Source organism: Mesoplodon mirus (genome assembly GCF_964341445.2).
Source record: "Mesoplodon mirus genome assembly, chromosome: 8".
Lineage (NCBI taxonomy): Eukaryota > Metazoa > Chordata > Mammalia > Artiodactyla > Ziphiidae > Mesoplodon > Mesoplodon mirus.
This window is the reverse complement of record NC_138984.1, coordinates 55,965,848-55,985,420: the sequence shown is the minus strand read 5'-3', so window position 1 is coordinate 55,985,420 and position 19,573 is coordinate 55,965,848.

Sequence of the window (19,573 nt, the reverse complement as noted above, 5' to 3'; positions counted from 1 at the left end):
CTCCCTCCCTTCCTTCCTTCCTTCCTTTTCAAATAAAACTGTAATATATTTAAGTGTACAGTGTGATTTGATATACATGTGCATTGTGAAATGATTCCCGCAATTATTGAGTTAATTAGTACATCCATCACCTCACATAGTGACTTTTTTTTTTTTTTTGGTGAGAATGCATAAGATCTACTCTCTTAGAAAATTTCAGGTATACTATACAGTATTACTAACTATAGCCACCTATAGTCACCATGCTATATAATAGATCCTCAGAACTTATTCATCTTATAACTTAAAATTTGTATCCTTTTATCAACCTCAAAGCCTTTTCCAGTTTCCAGTTTCAACACCTGGTATCCCTTCAATAAATTATATTTTTATCAAAATTTATCTTTGATGTTTGAACTCTCTGCAAATATAGTGCAAATTCTTTTAGTAAACACAGTGAGGAAAACCAGGTAACTAGCCCCAGAATTCTCAAGAGGAGAATAATTTATCTTAGGCAGTACTTCATATCATAAAAGGTCAACAGGTAAAAAAAAAAAAAGGAGGTAAATATTAGAGACAGTTTTGTTACTTGTGGGTCCTCTGGGTACTCCCTGCTGGCAATGTTAGTTCATTCAGGGTCAGCTCGTGTTTGGCCCATCCTTCTATTGTCAGCTTGTGGGATCAAGTGCTGCAAATATTACCTGGGCAGATTCAATAGCATTAGTTTACCTTTAGTCACACAGGTCATATAGACAAAGATGGAGCCAAGGTAGGTAAAACGAGGAGCAGTCAGGCCCCATAGGCACACAGGCTGCAGACCTCAGGCAACAGGAAATACAGACTCAAGATATGAGAGTGGGCATTAAAAAGGGCAGGCACCCAGGTGCACAGGTGTTATAGAATGTACTCAAGAGTCTAAGGCAGAGCATCCGAGCACCATGTGTTACACATCTAGGGAAAGGTACAGAGGCTGGAGTGTCATTTCCTCCATTTGAATCCACATTCCTCTACTTATTAGTGCTGTGACCCAGGCAGGTTATATCAATATAATCTCTCATCTCTCTGTGCCTCTGTTTCTTCATGCATAAAATAGGGACAATTGTAATACCTACCTTACAAGTGTTTACTGAGGATTAAATGAGTTAATACAGATACAGTGCTTAGAATAGTGCTTGGTGCATAGTAAGTGTTTAATACGTATCAACTATTAAACGGCATTGGTAAATATGATTGGGGTGCAACTGTGAGCTTCTCTTCAGGCACTTGACCCCGAGTGCAGGTAGGAGGAACAAAGAGTACATAGGTGAAATCAGCAGTGATTGGGTGAGGATCCAGGAATGCTTGCCTCCCAAATTCAAGCCTGAATTTGGAGACACATAAATGTGCCATAGTGTACCCAGAAGGAAAACTTGCTAAGCCCACTTCAAAAAGACCTAGATATAATTCTCATTCTTTCCCTCCCCTTTTTCTATTAAAAAAATTCTGCTCCACTATAGAGGCAGGCAAATCTTTAACCTTTATTCCCTCATCCATAAAATAGGCACTTTCTCTGTGCAAAATGAAATTATCTGTATGAAAGCATTCTGCACAGTTACAGAAAGTTTGTATTATTCAGGATCCTTTCAGTTGCAAGTGATGGAAACTCAACTCAAACTAGCTAAGAAGTTAAGTGGAGTTAAGTAGCTGATGAAATTGGACAGGATTCTGGGTATTTCATGGACTGAAGGACAAGCTATAGGAACCTGGTCCTTAGAGACTGGAACTAGGTATTCAAAATGACCAGGATTTTTTTTGTTTTTTTTTTTTCTCTTAGACTACTTTGTGGCACAACTCTAGAGGGCACTGTTCACATGGTATTGCAGGGGAGTGGCACTCCATCAGAAAGAAGGGCAAGTGAGGGGTGAATGGTTCCCTTCGGAGATGTGACATGCTCTCTTCTCTCCTTGATTTTGCTTCTCTTTGCACCTTATTCTCTTCTGCACCAGGTAGGTTTCCTGCCGAAGGCTGGGAAATATGGCCACATGCAACTGTAGCTTGTATCCTTCCAACACTGTAACAGAAAGAAAACAAAACCTTCCTTTCAGTTTCAGTAGAAAGTTGCCAAGGAGGACTCTCATTGGCCCGGACTGGGTCACCTGCCTATTCTTGATCCACTGTGGCCTCGAGGATGGAGTCTTCCGATCGTAGGAGCACAGGTCAGGTGCTCACACTTACGAGTATGCACGGAGGGGGATGGGTGTGTGGAGGGAAGGTTTGTGATTGAAAGCCCAAAGAAGGGAAATATGAAAGGCAAGCTAGAGTTACCACAGTCCACCATAAACAAAAGCTTTATTATTTTATGATGTTTGAGGTTATTCCCCACCCTTCCACCCTACATTAATGTAAAGAGTGTGTTGAGCAGTAGTAGTAGTTATATGCCTATGTGATACCTATTAAGCCTAGATTTTCCTACTGGGAAAACAGACTTCTTGCTGAATTAAGATATTTCACTACAGCTGTACTATATTTCTTCACCATACCCTTTTGGAGCACTCTGATACTGACATGAATGAGAAATTATTTTCCATATACTATCATCGTGTGAAAATGCTTTTTAACAGTTCTGAAAAGAGCTGGTAACTACCTCTGTTACTATAAGGGCAGTAGGTGAAAGCAGAAATTTAACGGGTTCATTCACATAGTAAGTCTCCTGAGTGTGCTCACAAATACCAAGAAGTCAGCGTGACTTCGGGAAGACAGCTTGTGTTTATCAGATATTCTTGCCCAGTGCATAAACAAATAGAACTGGGACTATGAAAATGATATGTAGATATGTTTCTGGAAATTTAAACAGGAGTATTATTCAGTAAGCAAAAGACTTGGGTTGGGAATTGGTAACCCTTTGAGGGTCACTACAAAGATGAATAATAACGTATATAAAAACCAAAGGTGAACTTTGGTAGTCAATTCAAGTTTAATATAACAATAGAGAGTGCCTCCTCTTTTTCCCCAAATTTCTTTACTCAATCTTTCTAAATTCCTGCCTATTTTAAAGACCATTCTTTCTAGTCTATATATAACCTTATTTATTGATAGAGTTTTAGTCTTCATTTTCTTCACATCCAGAATTTTTATTGCTAATATGATCCCCGCCTTATACAGAATAAGGAAGCTGATGCACAGAGAGGTTAAGTAACTTGACCAAGCTTGCAAAGCTCCTCAGTGGTAGAGGTAGAATATGGACCAAGACAGGCTGGCTCTAGAGCACATGCTGTTTATTATTCCACTTTGGTGTATTTTCACTAAATTCAAGGTAAATGTTTGAAATCTGGTGTATTGTCATTCTCCTGCAGGAGAGTTTTTGTGTCATCAGGATCATTGTATTCAGCCATTTGTTAAACATAGCAACGAGATTATAATTTTTTTGAACATAGATGTGCTCTGAATCCAGGGATAATCTGAGTGCTAGAACCGTCTCATCTTCTTATTAGCTGTGTGAATACAGGTACACTCAGATTCTTCACTTTCAACAAAGGGAACATACTAGCTGCTTGACACTCTTTGAAAATTATTGGGAGAAAACGAGACAGGAAGTGTGAATCGAGGAAGCATGAAGAAAATTGCCACCATGAAAATGAAACAAACTGAAACCAACACCAGCTTCTCACGATCTTCTGTCATCTCATTTTCTCAGTTTTGTCCTAATTTAGATCATAAACTCTCCAGTCAGAAACCATCACCTCTTTATACAGAGTACTAAGGCTGGAGTTACTATTTAATAAAAATACAAGAAGCAGCAGAAAAAGTTTGAAATTAAATCCACAGACCTAAGGTGAAAATTATATTGAGTTCCAACTTTAGTTCATTATGGCAAAGTTAAGGGCATGGACTTATTTCCTTAATTTTCCTATAACTAGTGTAATGTAGCAATTAAGAGAATGTGGTCCAGAGTCAGATTTCCTGGGTAACGATTCTGGCTTGGCCTCTTAACAATTATATACTGTTTTGAACACACTATATTTTATAGATTCCAAGAAACACAATACTGTACATTTTCACATCTCAGAAATTGAGATGACTCATACAAAGAACAGTATTTTATGGTCACCATTGGCCTTGTGGCAGCTGAGACATAGCTGGCATTGCCTGAGCACAGACACGTACTTGGTCATTGCTGTTCACGTTGTCATCTCTTTACCGGAGTTATGGGCACTGGTGTTATTGCACATGCTGAGTTAATTTGCCATTTAAGTTGTTTTCAGAAAGATTACACAATGCACTTGGCTTTAAGACAAAAAGTTACTGTATACACGAAAACAGAGCAGGGGGCTTAAATTTGATATTTGTGAAGCAAATATTCATCATTAAAAGAATGATCATCTTGCCAGGTTTTCTTCCAAAGAAAAAATCAAGTGCTTTATGAAATCCAAAAGAGGAAGGTACCCACATGTAGCTGAAAATGTGTTTATTTGTTGCTGAGGTGCAGCAAGAGGATTACTTATCACACACCAAGTCATGCAACTGAACTGCACACAGGAGAAATTCCAAATCCCTTGGAATACTGGGAAAAAAATTGCAAAGCAATTTTTGGTGGTATGATACAAGAGTGCTTTCGACAAGTATAAAAGACAAATTCCAAGTGACAAAACGTTACATCATAGTTTATTTGGCAGCATTTTCCCTATTTTTTATTTGTATATTTAAAAAAATCGTAATGTGCTGATAGCCTCCTTGAGATGATGAAATATAGAATCTATCTCATAGGCTGTGTGAGGATTCAGTGAAATAACATAGGTAAAGGGTTATTGCTGTGTTTGACACATGATATGTGTAATACACAGTGGCCATTTTATTAGCATCATCAAATGACAAAGGTCTTCCATTTTCATATCTGCTCTCTAATAGATTAATGGGGATTGGAAACAATTCAAGAGGGATACATTCCATTTGAAAATAAGATGTGGTTTTGTGATCTTGGGGGGACTGGGGAAAATTTAAAAGGTGATGTTGGGAATCCTGCCAGGTGCTTCGCAAGTCAAAACGATGAGTGAAGCAGAAGACTTTACAGCATGCCTGACACTGGATGGCTTTTCTTGTCTTTGGAGGTTACTCCAGTGCTACCTTAAGAAATTGCTACCCAGCATCCTGATAGACTTTTCTGAGCCAAGAAAATTGGAGACGTTTCTATGTAACACCTTGGTGTTTTTATTCAAAAAGTGTAGTGTTAATTTCAGTGTACCATTTCACACAAAAAATATTCATAGCTTTAGAATTTGTGATTTTAGCAGCTCTTTGGAACTGCAAGCACATTATAAGACTTTATTGAAAAGTCCTCAAGTAAACAAATGTGGGCCTCAGCTCAGTGAATTTACACAGTGTTCAAGTACACAGCTGAATTCAACCTCTGAATTATAATTTTCATCTCACTCAAGCTCTTGCATTCCTCAAAACATAAAAGGAAGACTTTATAAAGTCATGAGTGACACTAATTGGGCTGTGATTTTTTTTCAGGATCCATTTCCTGGTTAGAAAAATCAACATTTTGAGAGACTTTTTCCCAAAGTGTCTCTTAGATTGTGTTCAGGCATCTTTATTAAAAGTTAATGCTTTTTTTTTTTAACAGATTAACTTCTGAAGTCGGAAATATTTATTTGAATATATTTGACTTTTATTACTCAAGATAACTAAATATAGAAAAATGGAGTAAGTACAAACACACCAACTTTCTCTCTCACACATGTTTAAGTTACTTTTTGTGAAAGACAAGCAAAGATGATGTGTACTTGATCTTTACAACTTTTATTATTTTGAGAGTGCAAGATGATAACATATGATATTTGAGGTCTTAGGAGTGAAAATCTGTCTTATGGCCAGGGAGTTATTGACAATTCAGTTCAAAAATAATTCTGGGCTTATTCATTTGGCCAAATTATTTTGTCATGTTTTTGCATTATAATTGTGATTGCTGCACCCAGTTTCTTTTTTGGCCCTGAAAACTATCTAGAAATGCTTTGGCTATTGAGTACCATAATAACTGTGTCATGAGATAATTGCTCTAGCAGTCAAGTTACCAATCATGATACAGTGCCTCTGGACAAGTGGACTTTTGTGCATGTGATTGAAAGTTAATTTGGTGTGTATATTTACTGATATTTTTAACAAAGTTATCCTTTAAAGTGGGACTTTCCAAAACTTGACTTACTGTGATAAAAGCAATGTAATAAAAATTCTTGAATGCAGTTAGGAAGCAAGGTATTATTTTCATGATTTTATTATAATATGCAATATGCTTTTCCTTGATCCCCAAGTTGACTGGTTTCTGCATTAATTCCTCTTTAGAAAAGCACTCTAATAATATAAGGAATTAGTACTTACCCACTTACTGTCACTTCAAATGCACACGCATTGACAGGAAATCTAGGGGCTCCAAAATATTCCCCATCAGCCCATAGGTCTTCTGCTGGGAAGGAGACAGCAGTGGGCACAGAACAGCACATCTGGAAGGGAGATAGAGTCTCAAAGACTCTGCACAGGAATGTCCCACCAAGATAATTTTCTGCTGGAATGCTTGAACAATACATGGATTTGACCTTAGAATAAAGATATGGTTAGCCCTCTCTATTAACTGAAATCAAAAATCTTTTCCTTTCTTTTCCTCCCTCCTCATGCTTTCCCTTCTTCCTCTTTCTTTTCTCTGTTCATTCCTCATCTGTCTACTTTCTACTTTTCCTATCTTGGTCTTCTACTATCCCTCTTCCCCCATCTTGTCTCCATCACTCTCCCTTTGAGAGCACAAATAATCTCTGACACATTAGTGTAGACATAATCCCAATTCTCCATCTCTAGCCCTGATCTCTTTTCACCTCCAATCCACTATTACCTGCTGCCCACTGGACACTGGCAGCCATCGTCATTTAAATCCTGTAGATTCTCCTTGTTTTATGTTGAACTCATCTTCCCGTCATTCCTCAACCCAGCTCTTGATCCTCTCTTTCCTATTTCAGTGAATATCCTCACCAACCTTTCAGTTTTCTAGGCCTCAATCCTTGCAGTAATCTTGGACTTCTTCTTTGCCTTTTCTTCCTATGTCCAATTAGACATGAGTCCTCCTGACTCTACTTTTGTTACATCTTTAAATCTGTCTTTTCATCTTTATTTCTAATATTAAGTAGTAGACCCTTGTCATCATTCATCTAAATTGGTTTTCACTTCCTTTCTCTGGTCCTTACCAATCCATCCTTCACACCATGTCAAGATATCTATGATACCACAGGATTCCAACATACCACAATGAGCATTTCATCTCCTTATCAAAAACCTTACATTAGGACCTGGAATTGTAAGCCAATCAGAGAGATGAAAACCAAGTTGAGTACATATAATACTAGGTATCAGTATGGATTAGAAGCGATTTATACTACAAGATATCAAACGTAATTCAGACAGTATGGTACTTGAGCAAGAATAGACAAATAGACTTGGAATAGATGAAAAACACTGCAAAGCAATGAAGTCTGGTATGATGAAAGAACTCTTTCAATAACTGTAGACATAACAGAGATTCCAGAAATGAACTCACACATATATAGCTCCTTGATTACTGAGAAAGATAATGCTAGAGTGCAGTGGGAAAGGATGGTCTTTTCAATAAGTGGTGCTGGGTTAATTGTATATTCATATAGAAAAAAATGAAATGTTGACCCCTCTCTCATCTATGTAAAAAACAATGGGGCATGGAGCTAAACTTGGAAGCTAAAATAACCAAAGGGACACACACACAAAATCATTAGCTAAAAAGGAAAATACTAGTTAATCAGACTGCATTAAAATTAAGAAACATAAAGAAGTGAAAATGCTTGCCACAGAGTAGAAGATGTTGGCAGTACAGCTGACAAAGGAGTAGTATAGAATACATAACAAACTCCTACAAAATAATAAGACAGAAGCAAGTAGCCTAATAGAGAAATGCACAAAAGACTTTAACTGGTACTTAACAAAAGAGGATCTATACATGGCCAATAAACATATGAAGAGGTGCTAAATCTTATTAGACACTAAGAACTGCAAACTAAAACCTCAATGAAACACCTCTACATATCCACCAGGATGGCTAACATTTTTAAACCCGTACAATACCAGTGCTGGGAGGGATGTGGAACAGGTAGAACTTTTATAATCCTTGGCAGAAATGCAGAATTTATATAATTGCTTTGAAAGACTATTTGGTAGTTATCAACTAAAACTGAGTGTATGCATACCCTCTGATCCAGCAACTCCACTTGTAGATAAATACCCAGCAGAAATGGGTAATGAGTGCATTTCAAGATGTGTACAAAATTATTTATAGCAGCACTATTCGTAACAGTCCCAAACTGGAAGACCACCTCCATGTCCATCAGTAGTAGAGTAATAAATACATTTTGTTTCACTCCTTGATATGCATACATTCTACCAACACTTTTTGGAAACCGTTGGCTTCCATAATATACATTCTTTGTACTCACTTTGCATCTCCCTGAACTCCTATGCATGGTGAGCCCAGTGGAATTCCTTGCTCTTAGGGCATCACGAACACTGTATGCAAACGGGGTGGTAAAGAACACTAGACACACATATTTTGTCAGTCTCCTCTGCTTACACACATGCTCCATTGTTCTGTTGGACTTACTGACAAAACACAAGTTCAAAAATAAAATTATTAAGAATTTAACAGTAGAGCAATAAACTAGGCATGGCCCTTCTGAATGAGGGGCATTCCCTTGAAACCAGCCCTTCATGTTAATCATACTTCAATACAAAGTTTATTAAAAGCAAGGTGAACAAATAAATATCCTTTGCTGGCTTCTTCACTGATGAGCAAATAAAGTTAAAATTCCTTAGGCTAGGGGCTTCCCTGGTGGCGCAGTGGTTGAGAATCCACCTGCCGATGCAGGGGACACTGGTTCGTGCCCCAGTCCGGGAAGATCCCACATGCCGCGGAGCGGCTGGGCGCGTGAGCCATGGCCCCTGAGCCTGCGCATCTGGAGCCTGTGCTCCGCAACGGGAGAGGCCACAACAGTGAGAGGCCCGCATACCGCAAAAAAAAAAAAATTCCTTAGGCTAAAATAAAGTTTAAAAAAAATTTGTCTCCACTCTAGATTTCTCGTCCCTCAGTCCCCTCCCCACAAACCAATTTATCCTTCTCTAATACTGATCCATTTCAAAACCTGGGATTCATCTTACACCACTTTTTCAACTCCTGACAGCAGGTTTGGTTGCCTTCCTTTCACAAATGCATCCACCTTCACCTAGACATTGATCACTCTAATGTAAGCCCTATGGTACCTGAGCTCCTACAATAGGCACCTAATCTAGTAAGCAGCAAAATGCTCTAAGCAAAATGAAAGCCAACACCAAACAGCCTGGTGTGGAGGGGAGGGGAGCTTCCAGTCACCCTTCCTCCCTGACCCTCCATAGTCATTCCCCAACCAGCAGTCAGATTACCCTTTACAAAATGTTCGTCACTCCCTCTCAGTTCCTACAGGGGCTTCCCACTCTATGGAGAATGAAATCCAGACTTCTTACTCTGAACCATGAGGTCCTCCCTGCACACCTCTCTGTCCTCATCTCTCTCTCCTCCTCACTCATTTTGCCCCAGCTTTCCTGACCCTCTTAGGATTGATTCATGGCTTTTACATTTGGTAATTTCTCCATCTAGAATGCACATTTTTGCCTGGCTATTCCCTTTCTGTTAGGATTCAGATCAAAAGTATTTTCCTCGGAGAAGCCTTTTCCTCCCATTAAATATAAAGCAGCTTTCTCCCACCAGTCCGCATCGTTGTTACCATGGCATCAGACTGACATATGTGCTTGATGTTTAATGTCTGGATCTTCTCTCTAGAATGTAAGCTCTAGGCTGTCTTGTTCATGGTTGTATCCCCGGATCCAAGAACAATGCCTGGTACATAGTATATGCTTAAATGTGTTACATCTCATCACATGCTTTTGGAAGAGCGATTGAAGGCTCTCATCCCCCAGGTTGGTTTGGATATGTTATTTATTTTTCCCCACTGATACTCCTCAGCCAGCCAGCAGGATTTTATTTCAGTGAGGGGATATTAAGGGGCATGTGTGGCAGGAAACCAGGGCTCAAGGTAGTTGGTGGGAAGATAGAGAGGAGATATGCTTATTCTGGAGAGAATTTTTTTCTTTTTTCTGGGAAAGAGAGAAGTATGTTTAAAGAGGGTTTTGGAAACTTCTGCTGTCTTGCCATCTAACCCTCTCTACCTTCTCAGAAAAACATCAGTAAAGTCTACATGGCTCAAGTGTAGGTTTTGGGGGAGGGGAGGATTGTACACCATGTGCTGATACGGGGTTCGTATACAAGGCAAGGTAGGGAGCCTCAGCAGCCTGGCCTCCTTCAGTTTACACCTGTTCTTCAACTAACATGGACTGCTAAGTTTGGTAAGAAAAATATTTTATGCTTTCTTTGGCTATTGCTTTTGTTTGTCACATTGTTGCCAAACATCCCTCTTTAGGCATCCTCATATGGAAAAGACCTCGTGGGTAAGAGCAAGGGTACTGGAGTCTGACTTCTTTCAAAGCTGGGCTCTGCCCCTTTCTAACTGTGTGAACTTTGGCAGGTTGACTGGCTTCTCTGTAAAATGGTTGTAATACCACCACTTTTCTCATCATCTGCTGTAGCGGTCAAATAAGATAACACATTTACACAGTGGTAGGCAACATATGCATACAACAAAGGTTAGTTTTGATTCTCCCTTCTTTGGGAGGCAAACACCTTGAGAACAGGGTAGCTGTGATGGGATTACATCTGTCATGATTTCACTTCTCATGGAGGAGTCCTATAAGTCGTTGTATGTGGCCAATTTCAACAAACACTTGTATGAAATCTAGGCTTTTAACATTCAAACTTGAAATAGTCTTGTTTTCTTTTATAACACCCCTTTAAAAGGACCAGTATCCTATTGTCATTTGTTTGAGTTTTATTCTTTTCCCATGCCTCTCCTCAAAAAGAAAGTCTTGGAACACGTAACAAATCAAACAATAGACACATCAAATATCAAATGAATTAACATGACTTTGTCCTGAGAATATTAATGATACAAAAATAGCTTTGGGAATAAAATCTTTGGGTGTTATTCTTCCACCTTTCCCTTCTTTTCTCCCTAGGAAAACCTCAACTCATTATCATTTACTGCTTAGTATGTGAGGTCTTTCTTTAGTGCTTTATCTCTCTAAGGCTCCATCACAGCAGGGTGAAGACATCTTCTACTTAGTATTGCCTACAATTCCTAACTCTATACATTCAGCCCTTTGTATCTGTGGGTTCCATATCCATACATTTAGCCAACTGCAGATTGAAAATACTAAAAAAAAAATTTTCCAGAAAGTTCCCAAAAGCAAAACGTGAATTTGCTCTCACCCAGCAACTATTTACACGGCATTTACTTGCAATAAACTATTTACACAGCATTTATATTGTATTAGGTATAATAAGTAACTTAGAGATTATCTTAAGTATGGGGGGGTACATACGTTATTCAAATACTACAGCATTTTATACATGGGACTTGAACATTCTTGGAGTTTGGTATCCACAGGGGTCTTGGAACCAGTCCCCCACAGGTACCCAGGGAGGACTATAGTTTGTACATGCTGCGTGCTCAAGAAGGGGCTGAGCTGAATTTCATGGTGTTGAAGAGCTAGGAAATCCCAATACCTCAATGTATTGTCATTTAAACACCTTGCACAGATCTCAAAAAAAACTTCTGATTGTCTTCTGGTTCTCTGAGGAAGCAGGCCCATTAATGAAGACCCTTTGCCTAGTCCATAGGTGTCTGCCTGAGGTCTCCTAGTGGCTGGAGAAAACCTTGCTCACTGTCCTCCCACCAGAGCTACAGGAGGTTTGCCTCTGTGAGTCTCTAAAGAGTCTCATTGTGCATGGACCCCCAGTGAGCTTTCTCCTGTCTCATCAGCTTCAGAGCTGGTGGGTGTTCATGGAACGCCTCTCCAGAGAGAGCTTTGGGGTCTTGGACTTTTGGCTCTGCCTTATTCACCCATTCATTCTTCCATCCACTCACACGTTCCCCACTTTTTACTGAGTGCCTCCTATGTGCAGGACTCTCTTCTAGATGCTGCAGGTAGAGCAGTGAATAAGACACACCAGATGTCCACTTTCTCTGTAGAGCTTACATTGCAGTGCAGGGAATGGTGGTGGAGACAAATGATGACTAGATAAATTAAGTCAACAAAAGTTCCAATGGGCTTAGGTTTCATGAAAGCCTTAAATGGAGAAGATTTTAAGGATGTGTCAGTGGCAAACTAGCTTAGGCAAGAAAGAAATACATTAGCTCATTTGACCAAAAACACTACTGGGGAGGGCTCAAAAAATTGAAGGAGGACTTCCCCGGTGGCGCAGTGGATAATAATCTGCCTGCTAGTGCAGGGGACACAGGTTCAAGCCCTGGTCCAGGAAGATCCCATGTGCCGCAGAGCAACTAAGACCATGCACCACAACTACTGAGCCCGCGTGCTGCAACTACTGAAGCCCGCGTGCCTAGAGCCCGTGCTCCGCAACAAGAGAAGCCACTGCAATGAGAAGCCCGTTCAATGCAATGAAGAGTAGTCCCCACTCGCCCCAACTAGAGAAAGCCCGCGTGCAGAAACGACCCGGCACAGCCAAAAATTAAAATATTTAAAAAAAATTGAAGGAAGAGCTGCACCCACAGAGGTCTCAAGCACTGGGATTTCCCCTGCTATCAGCTAGGAACCTGCTGAAAACCTGGAAGATTGACTGAAGACCCCAGGTTCACATCTTCTTATTTTAGAAATCTCACTTGATAGAGAACTTCTTTCTCTTAGTACCTGTGCAGCAAATCCAGGAAAGGATTCTGATTAGCTTCCCTTGGGTAGCTAATCAGAGATATGCCCATCTCTGAGTTAATCACTGTGTTGAGGGAAATGGATTTTGTAATTGATCAAGTCTGGATCATAGGCTGAATCCAATGACGCTGAGGTAGAATTTGTCAACAGAAGGCAGGGCTCACAAAAGGTGAAGGGCAATCAAACAATAGATATCATAGTCTCCTAGAGTTCTCTTTGCTGGGTCAGAAGATCTAGCAACCAGGGTACTAATGGGACAGACCACCAAATAGTATCTTATCAACAGCCTTCTAAAATTCTTGGAATTCTCAGAACTAACCTTAAGGCATAATTCCAACTTGGGGTTGGATTTGCACGTCATGTAGCTATAAGGGACCAGGACAAAGAAGATGCTGAGCAGGGCAAGAAAGACCTGGGATCCCGGTTCTTATTTCTACTCTGTGACCTTGTGCAAGTTATATATCTTGGCACCTGTGTCCTCTCATTTGTGAAGGATTTTTGCATGGATGAAGAACTGTAAGTTAAAAAAAAAAGATTACACAAATGCGATGTATTAAGTTTCCTTACCCTTGGTCCCCAGTCACCAGGCTTAACCTTTCTGAGGCATAACCATTCAGTGTCTCTAGGATAATGGGATTGCAACTCCCAAGGATAATTTTAGTGCTAAGTGTAGATTTAGACACAGAAAACCAGTCAGTTGGGAATCTTGGGATCCAGAGTGTAAAATAAAGGTGAATTCCCCTATGCCAGCCAGGAAGGAGAAGGATTAGCAGAGCGTTGAGACTACCAAAAGTCAGGATGGGGGCAGCTCCCCTGAACCCCAGGTTGCCTTGGGGTTCTGTAAGCAGATTCTGTAAGCAGATCTTCTGTAAGCTTCTTAAACCCTTTCTGTCTCCGTTTCTTGTTTGTAGGGCTTGGTTCTCTGAAGGTTTAAAGATAGCTATTGATTTTATAGGATCTTATTTTATGATTACAGTGTTTCTGCCTATCGCTGTTCAATAGGATTATCAAATCTTCAAGAATAAAAAAATAACTACCATTCATTCATTCATTCATTCATTCAATAAAACTAAATTAGAAACAGTATGTGTAGACTGGAACAAGAGTGCCAGGGTTAAGTGCCACTTTACCACTAAACACCTGTGTAACCTTAGGCAAGTTACTTATCCTTTCCGTGCCTCAGTCTTTTTCTCTGTAAAATGAGGAGAATCATAATATCTAGCTCACAGGGTTATTTTGAGAGACAAAAGTGTTTTTTTTTTTAACATCTTTATTGGAGTATAATTGCTTTACAATGGTGTGTTAGTTTCTGCTTTATAAACAAAGTGAATCAGCTATACATATACATATATCCCCATATCTCTTCCCTCTTATGTCTCCCTCCCTCCCACCCTCCCTATCCCACCCCTCTAGGTGGTCACAAAGCACCAAGCTGATCTCCCTGTGCTATGCGGCTGCTTCCCACTAGTTATCGGTTTTACATTTGGTAGGAGAGACAAAAGGTTTTTAATAGTAGGTTGTAAGCCCTCAATACATGCTAGCTGTTAATACGGCAACAATTACAATGTGACAGGTACTGTGCTATATTTATATCATCTGAGTTATTCCTCACAATGACTCATGATAACGTTATTACCATCCCCATTTTACAGATGACATATCTAAGAGGTGGAGCTCTCTGACCAAGGTGTGATACATCTAGGATACAGTGGATCCAAGGTTGAAATCCTTGTTCATCTGACAAGAGCCCTTGTTTTCAATGACACCTTACCATTACCTGCTTGCTTGTGGAGTCCCTGTCTTCAGTTCTGGGACCCAGATGCTCCCTTATAGAACCATGTGTCTGGAGCAGATTGATTCTCCTGGAGTTTCCAGGTTTGATTTCAGTCTTATCACAAGCCCGGGGTTTTTCCCAGAGCTAACTCACATCGTGGATTCACAGTACAGAGCTGAGGTACAGAGGCTGTGTTGAGGCATTTTTTTTCCTCCTTGTCATTTAAGGTCAGGACTGGGTACAGCATGTTGAAATATATACTGTTCACAGCCTTTTTCTGTTCACTGAAGTTTCCAATTAGTGTCCACTTAAAAGGATGCCAGGGAGAATTTCTTGCAAGTCATGGTGTCATGTTGAATTGTGGTGATTATGAAGGCTACAGTGACAGGAAAGGCTTAAGATATTTTTTATCTCTCCTCATGTTCCTTGGTTAAAAACTGGCTGTGAAAAATAACCCTTAAGTTAAGAATTCCCTGATAGAAAAGGACATTAAGCCTCTTTTTCTTTTTTTGCCATGTTGTTTTTTAAAAGTCCTTCTAATTTAAATGTTCCATTTCCTTGAGTTTTGTTTTAAAGATTATAGTTGTATATAGCGCCCTCGGGGTAATGTTTTATTGATTATCAAATGTCTCCAGTGCATTTCTGCTCTCCGTCTATTTAAGTAGAGAACAAAATAGTGTGGGTTTTCTGTCTTTCATTCCAAATGTCATTTGCTGTGAGCTATTTTCTTGTACTCGGTTGCTTTCTTTTCCTTTTGTTTATCTTCTTTTGCATACACTTTCACTTTATACAAAATTGGTTATAATATGGGATTATGCTGTGTTCCGAGGGTGAATTTGAACATTAGGACTGATATTTTATTTAGTGACAGAAAGACTAGGGTATTTTTTTCCTCTTTTATTCTCATTCAAAAAAAGAAATGCTCCAGTCAATGAATAATTTAAGTCCTTGAATTCTGAAGAACATATTTGAGTATTTTATGGTACAGGCATCTTTATTTTATGTTTCCTTCCCCAAGGCAGGAGAGGTACAAGGCATTATAATATGAATTCAATCAGTCATGTCCTTTCCCTGGGCTCTGTGGTGATGAGAGTCTCATCTCTAAGAGGATTTAATTCATGGACCGGAAGAGAATTCAAGGAAGCTGCTGTCACCCTTATTTAATCTCCATTGCATTTTAGGTTAGTCTAGGAGTACAGACTTGCAGTTTCCCTTGCGCTAAAACCAAAAAGGTGGGTTTTCCTATGAAAATACAGCTGTCTCTGGAGTTTGCTCAAGGATGGCCAGGTTTCGATCAGAGGAGTGGAACAGGTTCTCTGTGTAGTTCCCTCCTGGCTCTACTAACAGTTCAGTGAGAGGTATAAGGGGAGAGGGGTGTTTCTAACCGTGCTTTGGTTCTGTTCTCCGGCTCAATTTTATCCAGATCTATTATGGCATTTCTGGCTATCTCAATTTAAAAACAGGAGCCTGCAAACATTAAAGAAAAGTGTTGATTTTGCTTATCAGCAATTCAGAACATATTGGTAGCAGAGGACAATCTATGCTTAATTGTATCTGCTCCCAAGTTTCAAGGCCATTTCAGGGTGTGGCAAGTCACTAGTGTAGCTAGTTTGCCTTCTAGAACTGAATTGGGCTTCTTTGTAAGTTGGTTGTTTGGAATTCAGGAGTATAATAATCTATACAAAGCATTATTAAGAATACTGACAAAATTCCTAGGCTAGCCCTCCAACATCTGTGGAACTTACAATGCTATTGTAGCGTGATATAATTGTACTGATGAAACCAGCAATCATTTACATTTGGAAATGTGTTCGGAGTTTCAGTTACCTCCATTGTGGCCCTGGTTTTAGGAGCTAATATTTTTCCTCCATCCCCACCAACTCCACCGCTTCCTTGGCTTACCACATAGAGACATGTACGTCTTCATCTCACGCCTTGGAACTCCTACGTTTAATCTTTCTCAGTTCTTTCAGATGTTCAGTGTGCCATCTTTCTATCAAGTCAAGACCCTCATTTTTGCTAGCCCCTCTACTTAAAATCTCCCCCATTCGTTCACCTCTTGACTGACTCCTATTTGTCCTTCAGTGTGGGTGTCACCTCTTTGCAAGAGGCGTCCTCCTTCTCATGCTTCACTTTGTCTTAAGCCTACCCATATTCGGACTGCCCAGGACTTCTGAGCGTATATATAGGTAACCCAAAGAAGAGAAGATGGCCAGTCGAGCTTCCATACTTACACGGAAAGACAACTGCCATTTCCACTGGCCCTTGCTTGTACTTGTCCCTGATGAGCACTGGCTCTCTAGACATGTCAGAAGATGCTCTTCTGCTCTCCCGACAATGATGGCGAGATTCCTCCAGGGACTTGCACGTGTCTTTAAAGAAGACGACACCACCAGCACCAGTGCTAAGCTCAGTCACAGCTGCCCCATTCTTGGCTCCCAGGGTTTCAGATCTTCGTGCTCAGCCTTTCAGTTCACATGGATAGTTCCCTCCCAGGGAAACAGGAGACCCCACAAACACTGGGTCCTGACTGATTCTTGTCCTACACCCCACAGATCCAGGCTACCCTTTTTTCTTCTTTCCCAGAGATTCATACCTAACACTTGAGCAGTATATTAGTTTCCCAGTGCTGCTATAACAAATGAGCACAAAATGAGTGGCTTAAAAAAGAGAAATGTATTCTCTCACAGTTGTGAAAGATGGAAGTCTGAAACCAAGGTGTTGGCAGCACTATGCTCCCGGTTAAGGCCCTAGAGAAGAATGCTTCCTTGTCTCTGGTAGGTTCTGGTCGTTGCTGGCTATCCTTGGCCTTTCTTGGCTTATGGATGCTTTATTCTAGTCCCTGCCTCCAACTTCACATTGCTTTCTGCCCTGTGTGTCTGTGTCTTTGTGTCCAAATTCCCCTCTTATAAAGACACTAGTCATATGGAATTTAGGGCATATCTTAATCCATTATGACCTCATCTTAACTTGATTACATCTGCAAAGACCTTATTTCCAAATAAGGTCACGTTTACAGGCTCTTAGTGGACATGAATCTGGAGGGATACTATTCAACTCAGAAAAACAGTTTTCTCTTAAATGTTCAAAATCCAAACAGTCTTATTATGCCTCTTTCCTCACAATATGGGGATCATTTCCCACACTCCTAAAGAAGGTTACTCCTAGTAGTTCTAAGGTGACTCATCCTCTTAAAGAAGATTCCCCAACAGAGCTGGGAGGTAAGAAGGAAACTAGAGTACAAAATTTAAGGAGGTGCTCATTCTCTGTGTCTTTCAAGTACAGGGTTTTACTTACACGACCCTGAGAGTGGGTGCCTCCTTAAATTTTGGGTATATGTCTCTTATTGCCTCACTGAAGTTTCAACCCTGTGCCCAAGGTAATATAAGGACTACACCCATGAAAATGGCAGGTGGGATGAGCAACATTCCTGGCCCTTTTGTCAACAGAAAGAGAAGAAAAATCTAGAGTTTCATCTGTGGTACCACACCCTGAGACATAACAATAACAAATGATGGAATAGTTCCTTAGCACTGAGCTGAGAGGTCTCTATCTTATTTATTCTTCATACCTCTAAGAAAGTATTACCATTGTTCCCATTCCATAGATGCAAAAACAGATAACTGCAGTTCTCTTTTCATCTCATAACACTTTGACTGCCACAGTTCCTGCCACAGCAAGTGTTCAAAAAATGTTTGAACCAGAAAGCCTGGAATTTTTTGAAGAAATTATTTGTTCATCTGACAACTAATCAGAGAGGTTGTTTTGTGTATGAGTTCACTCAGGCTGCTATAACAACATACCATAGACTGGGTGACTTAAATAACAGAAATGTCCTTTCTCATAGTCTGGAAGCTGGGAAGTCCAAGATCAAGGTGCTGACCTGTTCAGTTTCTCGTGAGAGCTTTCTTCCTGGCTTGCATACGGCTACTTTCTCACTGTGTCCTCCTATGGCCTTTCCTTGGTGCACGCACAGAGAGAGAACAAGGTGTCTCTTCTTATAAGGACACTAACCCTGTTGGGTCAGGTCCCCACCCTTATCTCATTTAACTTTAGTTACTTCTTTACTCCAAATACAGCAACTCTGGGGAATAGGGCTTCCACATGTGAATTCTGGGGGGGACACAAACATTGAGTACATAGTACTCTGTGTCAGGTACTGTTATGGACGGTAGCATGCAGAGATGAATTAGACATCACCCTGTCCTTAAGAAGCTTAGGGCCCAGTGTAGCAGGTCTCAACTCGTCAGTGTGGAAGAGGGAAGGACTGTTAGAGTTACCTGTGGAGCTTCCCCCAAACTAACAGACAACCACACTAGGAACCCTTAGATTTCTCACCTTACAATTTGATTACCCTGAGAAGTACTTTATTTTCTGAGCCCCAAATGATCCTAGTGCCCAAATGATGAAAATGCTGTTATGCAAAACTCCCTCCTTGCTCAATAATTGAGCTGTGCCTAAGGGTCAAGTAACAACTTTGAATTATGCTTTTTCCTTAATAAAAATAAATAAATATATTTTAGGACATCCTCCCTCTGAAAACCCTCTGCGTTAATTAGACTTAATTGTGTAAAGCGATTTGATGATTAATTTTTAAAAACTAATAAACTATTACTGTTCTAATAAATAATAATATTTAATATATGCTAGTGAGGGCTCACATTTATAAACTATTCAATTTTTAACACCACCTCTATAATTTATTACAAAATCTAATGAAAAATTCTGCTTACAAGAAGCTCCGCACTTGGATCATGGTTCACTGTAGTCTATATCCCTGGTTCACTTTTTGGTTGGAAAAGAACTGGTAAGTATATTATATTGAAGAAATCACACACAGAGAGAGAGGAAGTGGAACTTATTTCACATGTTGGAGAATCTTTTCAGGTCTAGGTGGAGTTGGGGGGAACAGTCTTCTTGAGTTACAACTTAGCTTCCTAGAATCACAAACTATTGCTT